Here is a 15,025-nt window from a genome sequence, read left to right on the forward strand (position 1 = left end):
AATGTGAATTTTCTTTAAAGCCCCTAGTCTAGCAACAGGGAAAGGGAATAAAGGATGTTTTTAAAATGAAAGCTTTTGCTTTAAATACAGCATTCAAAATGAAAAGTATTAACTGTTTTTCATTCTTTATCTTTAATAACATGTTAAGGGGTTTCTTAGCAGTACTTGTGACAACATGAATAAGTCAGGGTTAACTTGGCAGAAACCCCAAACCACACTTAGCAGTTCCCTATTGTAACAGTGAACAAAGGTTTTATTAACATCTTACCCCTTGTCGGGCCCAAGAGTCCCTCTTTTCAACACAACAGGAGCTTTGAGTCTTCAATTTGCAGCTCTGTGGAAGGGATTTATGCCTTCAGATTCAGCATGTTGTTCAGCATTTGTTTACATTTATTTCCAAATGTCCCCATCAAAAGTTATCTATGAGAAGCAGAGACATTTAAAAAAAGTATTTTTAAAATGTATCCAATATGGGCACAAAATGAACACATAAAAAGCCTTCCGAACTCCAAAACTGAGCTGCACATAAAAGATGGGATGGAGGAGGGGCTGTAGTTCATCAAATCCGCAGCCTCTAACAGCAGCAGAGGAAAATCAGAGCAAAAAACCCTTCATGGAGAAAATCTTGCTCCCCAGGTGCCTACTGGTTCAGGTACCTCATAAAACCGCAGCTGTCATGCTATCAGGAGGAGAAAAGGTGTCACACCGCTCGCTAAGACAACCAAGTAGAGTCACATTCATCGCCCCACCATGTTGGTGGGCCTTGTGGGTGCACAGGCTCTGGGTGCAATTACCTCCATGGCGTGCCACAGCCTCTGCTGCTCCCAGGTCTGAACCTAAGTCCGTACCAAGCACTCTGCTCATCTAGTCTGAAGAGTGTATCAGAAACAGAGGTTTTGGTCAAATGGATGTAGCAGACTTCATAGTGACTGCTGCTGTTGGGGGCATGGGGGCATCTAGAAGGGGCAGGAGGTCTGAAAGGACTCGGGCTTTAACAAAATACAGCCAGCAATTGGCTCCTCTGCCAATTCTCCTGAAACCCCCACTGACTGGGATCAGACAGAAACAGCCTGGAGCGACTCAGTAGGATTCTGTGAAAAGCGAGACGGCAAAGGCTGCACAGTGAGGTTAAATATATCCTACTCAACTGTAAGGGAGACTACTAATCAATCAGCACGCACCCATTGCATGCTTCTCTCTCAAACAGGCTGTCCTTGCCCCAAACACTCAGCATCAACCCTATCCCTGTCCAAAACAAAAGTGATTAATTCACTGACTCTTGAGGTCCCACCGTACTGCCAATCCTTGCTCCTTACTGGATTTAAGACGAGGCATTTTTGGAAGGACAATCTGCTGTCACCTGGAAAGAGATATTTCAAGACTAAGCATCTAATAGTCACTTTTAAAGAGAAATCTACAGCTTGCAGTCCTTCACAGTAAGGTGGCGATCACATCCAAGGCGTTTGGCTTCCTCCAACCAGGAGGGACAGGCACCTCACTCACAGACATTCCCCACAAGCACAATGCCCTCTACTTGACTTGAGCCCAGAGGCTGTCCTTCCTAATATGTCAAGGTTTCCTAATCCTCTTTAGTATCCAAACATGTCAGCATTTCCTGATGCATTTTGTGCTAAACTTCAAGGGCACAAGAGCATGTTGTGGGAAATACGTTCCCTTCCTGCGTGGAAACAGCCGGCCTTTAACCTTGCACTGATCCGCTGGCTTGCACTCCGGGGAAATGCACCTTTGCGGCCTCAGGGCACTGCGAAGAAGCATCCCCAGCGCTTTTTGTGTCCTTTCTAGTGGAAAAGCTGGAGGCAAAGGGATAGGTATGCTTTTTTAAATGGGAATCCAAAACATACTGACTTTGCATGGAGTTAGAGCAAATATAATTTGTTTTTCAAAGCAAACAGCAATTTCTCAGCTTCTTCTCCAGGGTCTGTGTTTTCAGTTGGTGTTGCAGCTGCCCTAAAATAGCGAATAAAATGGGCTGCTCTCCTACCTCGAGAGGGCACCACGAGACAGCTGAAAAAAGGAATGGAAGCAACCAAGCTTTACCTCAGGCACCAAATATTCCTGTCATGAGGATGTTCAATTACAGCAATTAGCAATAATCACATAAGAAACAGGAGCTTCCCTTACCTCCCTTCACCCCTCCGAAGAATGGAGTCTGCTTCATTAAAACCTCCGCTTCCTCTTTAATTCCAGGGACCCATTCATGGGTGCTTCCTTCAGAGACCTGAGGACAGAGGATTCGCTACCACGGCTTCCCAGTGCTGCTGCTGAGATGCTGGGTGAACGTGTTAACTGCAAAAGGAAAAACATATTATCATGAATCATCTGACTTCAAAATGGAAATTTTGAAAGAGGAAAAAAGTCTTAAATGTTAACAGGACCTATTAAACAAACGGGAGCCTATCATTAGTACGACTGCCACTACCTTTTCTGTAATAACTCTGACCTACTTACAAAAGATGAGTGCTGACTATGAAGCAGGATTTGGGTTTTTTTTTAAATAATTGTGTTTTCCCTCCTACCACCTGGTATCCAACCAACTTAGCCTGACAGTACCTAATTTGCAAGGGGAAAGCTGAAGTTAGCAGATTTACTGAGGGTCAGATGAAACCACATTTGTTTAAAGAAAACAATTTTCCACTTTTTTAGCCTGGAAGCATCTCAATCCAGTAACTTAAACACAAGGGCATTCTTCCACCCTCCGAAACGAAGCATCCCAGTAGGGAAGCACGGGGCACTGCACCTGCAGGGCATGCAGACAGCAAGGCAGCCCCAGGCAAGGCACTGGGCTACATCCAGCAATGCAAGGAACAGAGCTGAGGGGTTAATATCTGCAGCCCAGATCTCTGTGAACCCAAAGAGATCCAGACTACCATGCCATGAAGACCCTATGCCCTGACCTGCTCCACCAGCGAAGTTAGGAGTGAGCAGATTAATTGTAAATACCCTAAAAGAATTCCAGCAACATTTCTACTTTCTTTCTTTGCTACATCCACTTTATAATTTTATTTTGGTTGCACACCTTCTTGACAAATCTAATTTTGCTGCTATTGATAAATTTGCAGCATAAAACCTGAAGAAAACCAAAGAAATTTCAAACCAAAGAAGTAAATTTAAAAACTAAGTAAACTATGTTTATCTGTTAAAAATTAATCAGTGAGTTTGGGTAAAGAAAGGTAGCTACAGGGTTTTGAATGTGCTTAAATTTCTCAGTATGGATGAAAGAACAGGCCTGGGTACTCCTGACCTCCAAATGGGTTGAAAATACAGGCTGCCTCCCACACAAAGTCATATTCATTATTGACTCCCCAGAAACCAGGATTATGCTCCCGATGTCCTTAACGCACTGTCTGAGCCATCCATTATAGACCGGAAAGTCTGGATTCAAGGTAGGTCCTAAAGTAACAAATCTTCACAGCTGAGTGTAAATCCATGTCGTGAATCGATGACTGTCCAATGGCAAAAGTAAAGGAAGAAATCAGGAGCTCTATCAGACTGGTCCATGAGGCTCTAGGCCCCTTCTACCCCCAAAATAACAGGCAACATGATAAAGGCAAAGAAAAAATGGGACACATTCAGGCTATTTGTCAATCTGATGGCGATTCTAGTTGGTGACATTTCACAACCAGCATTTTGCTGTACTTTGTATACTTCAGAAACAACATGGGCACTCTAATTCCTCACCACAGGTGAGCTGAGGGCAGAGGCATTGAGGCCTTGTTGGAAAGAACAACCTTGCAGAAAAAACATAGTATACAGAGGAAACAATGAATTTCAGTTATATAAATATACAGAAAATAAGTGGTTCATTCATAACCAAGAAGCTTCCATTTACACACATTTATTTTTGGGCAGAATTCCTGTAGTTAAAAAAGAAATGCTATAAATACAAAATTTTAGGAGTCACATTACAACACGGAGCATTAAATACCTGCAGTTCCTCTTTCTATATAAACTTGCAAAGCTAATCATTGTACGGATTGCTTTTGTCCTCATTTCAGATTTCTGACAGCCTCCAGAGCTCGGGATGATGACATGGTCTTACAGATGTGAGAGTCATGAGGAAAAAAATTAGGTAACTAACGATGGTGGATTTTGAGGGAATCTGAGTTAAATCTCCATCCCTCCAGCTCTATCCCAAGAGGGTCTTTATAAAGACTTACAACAGGCAAACAGCAATCTCATCATGTTCAGCCAAGAGATTTGCAAAGTCCTGCACCCAGAGATGAATAACCCCAAGTACCAGCACAGGCTGAGGCCACCCGGCTGGAAAGCAGCTTTGCAAGGAAGGCCCTGGGGGTCCTGGTGGACAACCCGCTCGCTGATCGTGAGCCAGCAAAGCGACCTTGCAGCAAAGGCGGCCAACAGCCTCCAGGGCTGCATAAGGAAGAGCAACTCCAGCACATCAAGGGAGATGATCCTTCTCCTCTCTTCAGCACTGGTGAGGCCACATCTGCAGTGCTGGGTCCAGTCCTGGGCTCTCCAGTACAAAAGAGACATGGACATACTGGAATGAGTCCAGCAAAGGGCCACGACGATGGTTAATGGATTGGAGAATCTGTCACATGAGGAGAGACTGAAGGAGCTGGGGCTGTTTAGTCTGGCGAAGCTCAAGAGAATCTTATCAATGTATATGAACACCTGATGTGAAGGAGTAAGAAGATAGAGCCAGACTCTTCTCAGTGGTGGCCAGTGAGAGGACAAGAGGCAATGGACATGCGTTGAAATACAGGAAACTCCATTTAAACAGGAAAAGTTTTTACTGGGAGGGAGGTTAAGCACTGGAACAGGTTGCCCAGAGAGGCAGTGGAGTCTCCATCCTTGGAGATATTCAAAACCTAAGTGGATGCAGCCCTGAGCAACCTGCTGTAGCTGACCCTGCTTTGAGCAAGGCTTGGACGAGATGACTTCCAAAGGCCCCTTCCAACCTCAGCGCTTCTGTGATTCTGTGACTGCCTAGCCAGTTTTTTTCCATGTTATTGATGTGTTTTGCAACAGGAAGAGCAACAAGCTGTGTCAACAAACTCTTACCACTGGAAAAGCTGAATTAATTGCTAGAATCACACCAGCCAACTGGAGTGAATGCGAGTTTCTGTTCGAAGGCCTGCCAACATAAACATTATTGTTGCAGAATCTGAGCTCTAGCCGTGGGCTATATGCCAGATTTCTTACTGTGCCTCAAGAACATAGACATCATTAGCCACAGTATTAGCACCCTGATAAGAGCTGCATGTGAGGGCAATGAGAGGAGCTGGCTGAAATGGTGACTGAGCCTGTGCCACGGGCTGTGGTGCACCGAAAGGGGTACAGATGCTTTAGCCCAGCCAGAAAATTGTCCTGTGACAAACATGTGCCAGATAAGGAAAGAACTATTATGAAGATGGTTTCAGAGCACCCACAGAGAAGTCTGGGAGACCTGACCTTCTTGTACTCTGGAGAAAACTGTCAGCAACTCCCACATCCTCCTGCCCATTTCTAGTCTTCCACCCAGCCCCTGGATGAGAGGCATTTCATGAACATTCATTTAAACAGAAATATTGTGCTATTCCATGACTGTAGGTGGAGTGGTAGTAATGGCCAGGCACCAGAGCAGAAAGAGATGAGGGGTAAGCAAGACTGAACTCTGTTGGTAAGGGCTGGACTGCCAGCCACGCGTATATTTATTGTGGCAGGAGACAGAGAGGACGAAGGGGGCAGTTGCCTGCCCCTTTCTATATAGATGAAACGAAACAAACTGGAGCTAGATACTAAGGAATGATTTATTTTGAAAAATGATTGCACATTTTTAATCAAGTTTCACATGGTTATTTAAATAGACCTGTTCAGGAATAAAATTAATCTTTAGGCTGGCTTTATTTTTCATTTTGTAATATATTTTGTCTCTAAATGTTGAACTATAATTTCTTTCTAACCATGGCGGTGTTTTTGTTGTACACTCAATAAATTAACACCCAAGAAAGGACGTCCTCTGCATTTTGTAACTGCTCAAGCAATTTTCACTTCAAATCCTGTTATTCATTACTCTTTGCTTTCTTGACCAGTTCTGCACATCAGATGTCTGTAACTGCCATCCTCCAAACTGCAAATACAGCCTGTTTATTTCTCACATCCAGAACAGGAGCACAAGAGTAAAGGTTAACTAAGACAAGCATAGTTGTTGCTCACTAGAACAATCCGCCGAGATCCAAACCTAGCCAAGTTTGTAAGCATGTATTTAATTTAAAATATTTTAGTATTTCCATTGCCTTTGAAAGAATACGTTTTATGTTAAGGCTTCTATAGAAATTCTCATATTTCAATTATGCACAGGCCAAAGTACTTCACGGGATAAAGGTCTGAGCACCTTGCAAGCTGAGAAGACCTACTACTACACTAAATGCAACCCTCTTTGTCTTTCAGAAACTAAATTCCTTTATTGTCTTTACACTGTAACAGACTCAAGCTTCAATTTAAGTTTTAAAATGGATAACGGAAATATGACATACACATTAAGTGAAATTTCAGATATAAGGCTTTCTGATTTGCAAAAACAGCTTCACTGGAAGTGGTTCATGCTTAGCAAATTACCTGTGACAAGTCAGAATTTCACTGATAAGCCTCTCAAATACTACGTCTTCTGTTCAGATGAGTATCTAAAAATTCATCATGCTCAATCCTTGACAAAGAACAAGAATTCAATTCAAACTGAAAAGAGGCAGTCCTGGGAGAGGTTCTGACATTCAGAAAGGGTAGGAGAGTAAAAGAGAGAAAAATGACAGGCTCAGTCTACACCACTACTAAAATCAGATCATTTCTTTTGTTCTCCTGAACCTTCTGCTCTATTTGCCAGGAATCATATTAGCAGCAGAAACTGTGAGAATCTGTCCAACCTTATTAGAGAAGCTGGACACAAAGAAATTATGAAAAACCTTTTTAAATGTACTTGCACATACAAAGAAAAAAGGCAGAGTTTTAGAATTCTGCAAGATTAGATCAAAACCCATGTCAGAAAAACTGACATCAAACTAACAAAGCTTAATTAACAGTATTGCAGTATGCTGGGCACCAGCACAGAACAGGACTTTACCATTTGTGTCTATATATATTGTTTTACTACTTAGGTCAGATCTGGACAGGCTTAAACAGAGGCATGCTCACAAGCTTTTCTCAAGAGCAACCAGTTCACCCAAAATGTTCCTCTACTGTCTGTGCATACTATTCAATATTGTCACCCAAAAGAGCTCCTAAAGGCCAGCTCTGCTCCTGGGAAGCATTTTGACGGCTGAATCGCTTCTCCGTGTGGGAGATTCATCAGCAGACCTAACGGCCTGTAATGCTGCAGGAGCAAGTGACGATTCTGGTGTATACCAAAACAACAGAGCTGAACTCCTCAATATTGTGCAAATTTCACATGAGAATCTTCACATTGAGATCTTCCGCTGCTGGTCTGCTTTTCTACAGACATAATTAGAAGCAACAGGTGAGGACTAATTAATACTTTAAGTCAGGCACACAAGGGAAATGCTTCTCCTTGGGTGATGGGATCAGGCTCCCTCCCTAGTCTGATTTTACTAGAATACAAGATAATGGCTCTTCCATAGTCTTGTCTGTAGCCTCATGGTTAGGACATCTTTGACGGAGTGGCAAAGTGAGTTGGACTCTTTCAGACTAAGAAGGTCCGTGGCCTCCTTCCTCTTGAGGCGGGCATCCACTAGCCTACTTGTCCACTCTGGAAAAGGCAGCTCCTGGCACCATACTACTGCCTTTTAGTCCTTCTTAAGCAGGTACCGGCCCTGCCAGGAGCATCACTGCTCCGAGTGGATCGAGGCACTTCACGCACAACCAGGAATCAGATGCACTAAGACAGCAGCTCAGACCTGCTCCTGGAGTGATGTTTCCCAATGGCTAACATCAGCGGCTCTCCACTTAGTGAGCACCAAACTGTCCTCCAGAGACATGTACTTCACTCTGTTCCCTATCTTGCACAAAGCCCAAACGTCTCACTTAGATGTCTGAATTAATTTTTTGGCTCAAGAATATTTTTTTAAGTCATTGCAAAGTTGGATGCCTGATGGCGGAGATCTGAACCTAGTCTTTAACAACCAGCGTGTGTGAATACGACCATTCTTAATTGGGTGAAATGCTCAAGGACCTAAGATACGCTGCTTTGCATGTAGATGATACAAACTTTAATACTGCTACGGCAGCTACAAATTGTCCTTAAGCTCTAGGAGTAAAAGGTTGTGTGTTGCTGGAGTGGAGCATCTCGCACACGATCTGTCTCCATTTATAACCACAACATCTGCGTGGACACGGACTGTGGTATAAATGACAACTGTGAAGTCTGCATGGCCACAGGACTGTTGCATCCTGTCAAACTAAAGATGCAGAATATCCCACAGTCAATCCTGGGTTGTCACTTAAGATTCTAGTAGTATGCGAATTTGCAATGTGTAATTCTTTCTCTGTCCCTTTCTCCTCAGATCAGTGATAGATTCTCAAAACACAGCAATTGAAACAGACTTCCAAGGCAAGTGAGTATTTCCCAAAACATAAAATATTTAACTAGATTGCTTCCATAATCAAAACGTTTTCAGCATTAACTGCAAGCAGGAAAAAAAAAGGAAAACCTTGTTTTGTTAAACAACAAAAAGAATTCAGCTCACAGTTCCTGATTTTAAGAATATCCTATACAAACTAAAGATAAGGGCATCTGCAAACTCACAGATGGTTTTTTCCTTCACTGGCAGCAATATTGGAAGAATACGGTTCTCATAAAATCCGAACTACATTATACACAGAACTAAATCGATAAGAAATACTTTTATATTGCTTTAATGTCATAATAAATATCTAGATATCAGTTCTGAAATGACTTGAAGCATAGCTTAGCTGCCATACAGGAAGGGTAGCTGAATGGGAGTTGATACTCAGCTGACAAAACTCATGACATGGATGACTGTTACCCTTGAACTCTTAATGGTAGCTCAGAAATGTCATCCGAAGCCTTTGCCTTCAGGAAAACATAGGTATCTTTCACATGTAGGAATGGTGTACTTTTTCATAAAGTTTATTTTAAAGGGATAAAGTCATTCAGAAAGAAGCAAGCTCCCTAGTATGTTTTTTGCCAGCCTAAGGCCATATTGTCGAAAGGCATTACTTCCAAGGGAGCCACAGAAAAGTAGTCATGGATAACATACAGCCAGCATACGCAGCTTTCCAGAAAGCCACACAGATAAACACAAGATGGGTCCCCTATGGGATGCAGAACAAAAAGACTGAGTAAAATGAGGAGTCGGATTTCACTCTGACATCTTCTGTTTGGGAATGCCAGCCTAGAGATCTCAATATATCAATAATTAACTTTGGGCATCAGGAAAAATAGAATAAATAACTTCCATGATCTGATTTGAAAGTAACTATTTTTTTACCTAGCACTAATCCTCTTTAAAAGAGGCTCTGCCTTCCTTAATGGGCAGTAAATGCAAGAAAGCATCTGTTTCTCCTACCCTTATAACTGTATATAAAGATTCATTCAAAAAAAAAAAATCACTTTTTCAGTTTATCTTTAAAAAGGATAAAGTTCAGTAAAAAAAATATTTGCTACTGCATGCATCATTCTAAACAAACATTAAAAATATGGAAATATGCAAAATTATTATCTGGGGAGTCGGGACTAGTAGCCCTTTCACAAACTAAAAAGAAGCAAGCCAAAATACAGGTCACAAGTCTGCAAATAGTTTATGTGTATCTTAATTCTAAGCAGATGAAGAGTCCTATTAATTTCAGTGGTATTGTTTACATGCTTGCAGTTACACACTGTGAGACAATCTGCAAAAGACAGGTGGAGGTTAACAGAATTTACCTGGAATAGTTTACTCTGTTAGCAGGTTTTATCTTATATGACCAAGAAAATTCTTAGAACTCTCAAGAGAAATAAATTAGTATGCTCCCTTCTCCAGTAAATAGCTTAGAGTTTGCACTGACTGAAATTCTGGTTTATTCTTCTGAGCACAGGAGAAATCATAGGAAACGAGGACAGGCAAGAAGCCTTCTCTGAGTTTTGAAACACAAGCAGCAGAGCTTGCAAAGAAATGAAGCTAATGTCTGCTTTCCCCCTGCAACTGCTATTTAGGATTTACATATTCCAGAACAGAATCATCATCTTTACAAAATCATAACTGAAATTGGTAAACTGGGACAGGCTGAAACTTGTCAACCAAAAAGTAAATACCTGCTACAGACCTTTAGTTAATTTTACAGAGATGCTGTTTACCTTAGAATATCTATCAGATGTACAGATACTTAATTTTAATAGGATTGCCACAGATACATTTGAAGGACAGGATGAATAAATCTTAAGTCAAGGATCCTGAAAAAACCAGACATTTTTTTGAGATACTTGTCTTCCAACAGGCTGGGCTCTAGTATCATTTGTACCACTGAACTTCATTTAAAAGAAATTCAGTAAAGGTAAACAAGCATTTTTCTTTGGTAGCGTTTCCAAGGTTTTACACTGGATGTAATCTAACTGCCTTTTTATTCTCTCTGAAGAATAAAGATTAACAGAGCTACAAAAGTGTTCTCATGCTTCTGGTAAGAATTTATTACAGTGAATCCTTTAGTCTATCTAAAATTGTAAGCATATGCCTGTGTATTAAATTAGGGATTCAGATTAAAATGGGTATAACTGTTTGTAAGAATTTATATGTTGATTGTTATAACATAGATATTAAGGTATACATATGCATGCCCTGGTCTTCTAATGAATAGTGAGTTATACATTTTAGTATTATTAGATATAAATTATATTAAACATGTTCACTCTATTAAATAGTCTCAATGTTTAATGGGTGTCATTTAAAGTGGTAAGAAGTATTGCAGTATTTGGATTTACATTTCAATTTGCCAGTGAACGCTCAAGTTTATTTAACCTAAAAGAAAACTGAGAATACATTTTCCTCCACCTGAGGCTAGAACCAGTATTCTCATCTTGAATTAGTTATAAATAAAGACGATTAACATTCAAGATTAAGGAAACTTTTAGGAGTATTTTAATTCATGTCAGAATGCAGTGGATTGAGTATTTACGGTAAATGTTTTAATATAATACTGGAATGTTGTGTATTGAATGTTAATGTTGTAATAATTAGAGACTAATTTGGCTGGTTTTGCACTTCTGTTAATGTGGGAAGATTATAAAAACGACTGAAAAAGTGATGAAAAAACAGCCTCTTAACATATCCATGCCAGCTCTCAGAGGGTCAGAAAGAAACTTGAGGAAACCAAAGCCGTCTGGATGATGAATTCATCAGCTAAAGAAGGACCATCTTCAAAAAGCGGCGGGGCTGGAAGGTGGGATACGGACTGATGTGGGCAGAGGAGGCACAAGGCTCGCTCACGGCTGGTGATGGCGGCCACAGGTAGCCCCCGCCTGCCTTGCCACAGCTCCTCCGCGGGCTGAGCGATTTTCTTCACCCTTCTCTTTCCTTCTTCACTTCGGGAAGCTGCTGGCAGGCCACAGCCAGAGAGATGCCTCACGCCTGATTTTACAACAGAAGGACGACGGTTATGTGTGGAAAGCAGAGCTGTAAAAACCCCTACTGCTGAGGGAAGCGCGGCGGCCGCCGGGTTCGGGGCTCGTGGGGGCTAGCCCGCAGGGGAGCGGGAAGGGGATCAGCCCCTCGCCTTCGCGGCCTCTCGCAGCTCGTGTGCCGGCCCTGCCGAAAAGACGCCCGGAGAAGCCCCCCGCCGCCACCCCGCGGGCCGGGGCCATTTCCCGCAGGGCGCGCAGACCCCCGCAGCGCCGCGCCGCCACCGGCTGCCTCAAGCGAGCAAAATGGCGGCGGTGGCCGAGGGGAGGGAAGAGGGGGCGGGGAGGGGTGGGGGCCGCCGCGGCGAGGCCGGGCCTCACCGCCGCCGTTAGCCACCGCCTCTGCCTTCCCCCTCCCCGCCGTCCTCAGCGGCAGCAGCAGCGCCGGGGCCCCGCCGGCGGGGAGGAGCGCCCGGCCGCGGCCTGCGCCGTTCACGCTCCCTCAGGACAGCCTTGGGGCGAGGGGGGGAGCGGAGCGCTCCGCTGTCCTCCCTCCTCCTCCCGTCGGAGGCTCGGCCCCGTCCCCCTTCTCCCCCCGCCCCGCAAAGCCCCTGACCTGCTCCGAGCCCGGGCCAGAGGTAGGTGGCCGCCTCGCAGAGGCTTTTTACCGCGGCTGCCTCTCGCCGGCCACGGCCGTTCGCCGCAGAGGTGCAGGCACCCAGCTGCCCGCTTGCCCCCGGGGGCGGCCGTACCGGGGGCGGCAGCAGCCGGAGCGCCGCGGGGCCCTTCACCGGAGCAGGCAGAGGCGCCAGGGCCTCCCCGAAGTGGGGGGGGCGGCGGTGCCGGGACAGCCGGGGGCCGGTCGGGGGAGGCAGCTCGTCCCGTCTGGCTCTGCCTCGCCGCCGTTGCCCTCCCCTGGGTTTGCTCACCGGCCGTGCCTCGGCGGGCCCGGTGGCTCCCTAGTTTCCCCTCCCCTCTGGAGTTAAAAACAGCAGAGGCCTTATTTCTGGTCGCTTGGTTGATTTTTTTCCGTTCCTGCAGAAGATGGGGAGGAGAGGTAGCTGGGTAGAAAGTGTGGTGGCTCTGGTGAGAGCCTGTCCGGTCAGGTGCAGAGGTGTCTTGGGAAGGAGGTGGTCTGCAGCCTTTCCCAAAGCGGTCCTGGGGTGCACTTCCCATAACTGGATGGAGCGTGTTGGCCTAAACTGCTGCTTCCCCAGTCTTGCTGGGGGATGGCATCGACACGGTTGAGGAGAGGCCCCCGGCCTGCTCCGTCTGGCTCCTGGGTCAGAAGCTGGCCTGCAGCACAGCTGAGTCTTTAACCATGGAGTAGAGGTGCGGGTGTCTGGGCACGTAAGTGCGCAGGGGGTGCGTATGGATTTGCCTGGACAGGGGCTGTCCGCAGCTCCCCCTGCGCCTCCCACGCTGGCGTTCCTCCTTCCTGTGCGAGCAGGTGGTTTATAGCCGTTACTTAGTCTTGCATGAAAAGACCTGAAAGACCACTGAGGTGAGTATTTTTAAGCCTTATGTGCTTCAGCGGCTTAGATGGCCGAGAGCTGTACACGTGTTCTCCTGTAATCTGCTTGAAATAAAACCAAACCGCACTGAGCTGATCCACCATCAGTGGATGTGAGGATGATACTGGTTTAGGCAAAAATTCGTGCCCTCCTGTGAATTTCTGCCTGAATATGAGCAAGATTTGCTTTGTTTCCTTTGGTAATAAGGACATAGAGAGGATATTGCAGGGGGGAACTTGTTAAATGTCTTCATGGTGTTAAAGTCCTTTTACTATCCTTGTTATGATAGTATCTAAGCCGCATGGATCCCTGCTGGTGATGACAAACTGTTGTGGTGCAGGTTGTTTGGGTAACCAGGCAAGTTGTCAAAGTCAGGCCAGGCCTGTATGTTAGGAATGTATATTGAAGCCAGGTCCTGTAAACACTCGCTAATGTGTGGAGTCTTGTTGCTAGGGCTTTGCACAAAAATAACGAGACACGCATGAGTGCCTCTTTGAAGTCCTAATGTGCTACCTGGCTATTTGCAAGCCAGGAGGATAGTTGAGGGTATCGTTTCCATAGTTCATCAGCTAAAGTCTTGGGATTTTCATTTATAACTAAGTACACATCTTTTTATGGCTTGTTTTGGAGTATAGCCAAGTAGAACTATATTGTTTATGTGCGTAGATTTGTGTCTCACACAAAGATGTCTATTGTTTACACAGAAACTGTAAGAGAAATGTTTTGTTAACATTTTGTTAGCAATATAAACTGACAAACACAAATGCAGACTAGAACTTGAAACAAAAATAGCCCTTCTTAGAGCAGAAAAACACAGCTGCCAGAAAACTGTTTTTCAAGGAAAACTATGCACCTTTTGGTTCTGCCTTTCTTTTAAAACTCAGCTTCTATCATTTACGCGCATATAAATCTACTGCGTGTAACTTTCACATCAGCTTAGTTTCATGCCTATGTAGCCATCTAAACAGTGTTTCTTTTTCTTAACAAGATTGGCTGAACTGTGATTATTTTTTTTTTATTTACATATGAGATTTGTTTTTAGTTGGGTGTGTCCCTGTTGCATTTTCAGATTCCTGAGCTGACTGCAATGAATTCCCCTCTCCATTGTCAACATGTGTCTTTTCCATTAAGACTGACTGCTGCCTTCTCCTTCCCTTAAGAAACTTTTAATGGCTTGAAATAGTATGACCAAAAAACCTCTATGTTTTCAATATTCCATGCTCAGTATTCTATTATTTAGAATTATTTAGAATACTTAATAATTCCACAGCCTACATGGAGAGTAGTTACATGTGGGGCCCTGCTTTTTACTATGGAGTGTATTGCCTTAGTGGACCCTGAATGCAAATTTCCAATCGTGATAATGCATATGAATGCCTTTAATCTCTCATTTGCATTGTTTCTAACTTAGTCCACTGATGACCAGTATCTACCTACAGTGATATCAAGTGATTGATATCTGTTTAAAAGTAAGGAGTAAATTGTTCTCAGAAGCGCCTAAAAGCATTTGATATTTTATAAAGAAAGGATCATAGGAGTTTGGAAACTCCACGGCAGCCGAGTGTTTCATTTTTAATATATGAGCAATGATGGGTAATAGGTATTCATCAGATTATACAGGTCCAGTAGAAGAAAGTCAGAATTTCAGTACTTACACATCTCCTGATTGCACAACAACATCTCGTTTTTAGAATTATTATTATTAATGAAGCGCTTTTGCACTGCATTTTTGTGCTGTTTTTTCACCCAATTTCTTAGGTAGAGTATTTCTACCTGTCATTCATGGATTCTTGCTTCCATGACTAGTAGCGTAAAATTATATTTGAATATCATATTACCATCTTACATTCATTATTTCTACCTTGCCTGGTCCTCTTTAAATGAGTATCCATATCTGATTTCTATTTGATGATTCATTGTAAATGTTTGCAGGTATCTTTTTTTTCCTTTTTTCAGCTTTTTCCATTGACATACAGAAGAATAC

This window comes from Gavia stellata, chromosome 7, assembly GCF_030936135.1.
Source record: "Gavia stellata isolate bGavSte3 chromosome 7, bGavSte3.hap2, whole genome shotgun sequence".
Lineage (NCBI taxonomy): Eukaryota > Metazoa > Chordata > Aves > Gaviiformes > Gaviidae > Gavia > Gavia stellata.